The sequence below is a fragment of the Nylanderia fulva genome, unplaced genomic scaffold, assembly GCF_048542155.1.
Source record: "Nylanderia fulva isolate GAGA-0341 unplaced genomic scaffold, ASM4854215v1 Scaffold723, whole genome shotgun sequence".
In the NCBI taxonomy this organism is placed as follows: Eukaryota; Metazoa; Arthropoda; class Insecta; order Hymenoptera; family Formicidae; genus Nylanderia; species Nylanderia fulva.
The window spans coordinates 48,148-50,542 of record NW_028190834.1 but is presented as its reverse complement, the minus strand read 5'-3'; the positions used below and the strand labels follow the sequence as shown (position 1 = coordinate 50,542).

Genomic DNA, 2,395 nt, shown 5'->3' with positions numbered 1-2,395 from the left:
GTGTGTGTGTGTGTGTGTCTGTGTACTATTATAAAATTAATATTTAATTATAATCCAAATATGTAAAGAATTAATTACTTATAACTTTACACATTAACTTCATCAACATATTCACAAATTATAAAAATCATTACCTGATTAAAGCAGCGATTATTTCGTCGCACCGAAAATTGTCGAAAACATCGATGATATGAACACGCGGCCAAGAACAACACGTGTGAAACGCGTGGCATCGAGCATATCATTCTAAATACAAGCCGCATGATTACGCACCCCTGTCGCGCAGCCTGCGGTCTAATCAGTTTGTGGCCGTGAGAAGACTGACATCTCAGCAACTAACTTCGGTAAGTCATATACATATAAAATTCTGTAAACTATTGTTCTAACATCATCATCGTCTTTAATGAAATGTAGAATCACTTAATTAGTAGTCAGCAATTAGTAAGTTTATTTGAAATTTAAAATATAAAGATATATAATAATGACTAGATAAAGTTAATTATTTTTTCATTGAAAAAATCAAAGTACAATATCACTAATTACAATATTCATCTTTATAAAATTATTTATCATATATAAGATAGGCAATAAGAGCCAAATCGCGGATGACAGTGCGTTTATTCTAAACGAAACTAAAATTTTTTCGTTAGAATTAAATACCTGTGCACAAGGCACCAAATTTTACTTGGACACGGCCAAGATATAAAATTGGAATAATCTCTACAAGAGATTTTTAATTCCATGTACCCCCTATTCCCCCTAAAGAAATAAATGCGAGAGAAAAATATAGATCCGAAAGTCGCAGAATCGGGAATCGAACCCGAGACCTTTCGCTTGCCGGGCGACTGCTCTTCCAATTGAGCTATTCAGATCCTTTCGATTCTATACTTTTCTCTGTTATATATATTAATGTTGGTAAATAAACGCCTTTAAGCCAGCGTGTATAAATTAAGAGTTGAACTAGGCTCTGTAATATAGATATAAATTTAACATATATAAGATAGGCAATAAGAGCCAAATCGCGGATGACAGTGCGTTATTCTAAACGAAACTAAAATTTTTTCGTTAGAATTAAATACCTGTGCACAAGGCACCAAATTTTACTTGGACACGGCCAAGATATAAAATTGGAATAATCTCTACAAGAGATTTTTAATTCCATGTACCCCCTATTCCCCCTAAATAATATCATCGATTTGGCTCTTATTGCCTATCTTATATATGTTAAATTTATATTTATATTACAGAGCCTAGTTAAACTCTTAAAATTATTTATATTTAGGAATATTATCGAATAGGTAAACGTGGAAAATTATATAATAAATTTTCCAATTTAAAATCTTCAATTAAAACAGTAGTTGGGAAACATATTTTACCAAAAAAAAACAGAAAATACAAAACTAACTCAACGGACTCAGAGAACATTTAGTAAGTACTTATTATGTTTGAAAATTACATGGAATAATGTTCAATATTTTAGTTCCAGAAAATGATGCAGAAAGTTGCATTAATGCACTCAAATTTGACAGCCTGACATCGGAAGAGTTTGACAAATGTTGGAGAGCATGTGGCCAACATCGACTAAAAGAAATAAATAATCTTGCAAATACGGCAGCTATTTTTGAAAAGTGGCCCTTCTATAGAAAGCCATCTGGCTTTAGATTGGTACTTAAATTAAATGGAAATTTAGAACTGACAAGCGAATTGATTCTTAAAATGTTTTACAGATTGACATGGATTTTAATGTCTTATTCGAAACGGGAAATGGCCTGTTAAATAAGTGGGAGACTTGCTTAAATAATCTTACATCATTTTATGCAAAGATAATCACGTGAAAGATAAATCCATAAGAGCATACCTACAAATGTTGAAACAGGAGACACTTTCTGAAAGTAAATGATATTAATTTAATTAAAAATTTTTTAAATTTGTAACAAATTTTATTTCATTATTAAGCTGTTTAATATATTATATTATTTTGTCACTTGTATAACACATTCTTTATTTATTTAACTTAATTTGTATATAGATGGTCGTGATGCAATAATTTTTTGGAGTCTCCATGGTTACTTGGTTCCAACCCAAAAAATTGTGAAAAAAGATTTGACTGGCAAAAAAAGTACTATAAAATTTACTATTAGAGATTCTCAGGAATCTTTTGTTTACTTTGGTAAATCTCATCAAGAAATAGAGGATCATCTTATGAATCTCAAAAATAAAAAGGAATGCATTCAACCCTTCATTATGTGTGTTGGCGAAGATATTTCAAGAATAACAGATATTTATGTGTATTTCGATGATGTTAAGTATTCGTTTAACAGTTTTCTTAGGGCAGTTGATATATTATTTAAAAGTTTTCATGTATTTAATTTTAGTTTTCCGACTGAAAGTTTAA

At 30.3% G+C, this 2,395-nt stretch overlaps 1 long non-coding RNA gene across 1 annotated transcript; it reads left to right on the top strand.

Moving 5' to 3' along the window:
- Nucleotides 1–275: 275 nt before the first annotated feature.
- On the top strand, nt 276–1,804 carry LOC146720283 (uncharacterized). The gene is made up of 3 exons (XR_014926146.1): nt 276–344; nt 1,481–1,665; nt 1,728–1,804. It is a non-coding gene; the product is annotated as an uncharacterized LOC146720283 (long non-coding RNA).
- Nucleotides 1,805–2,395: the final 591 nt, after the last annotated feature.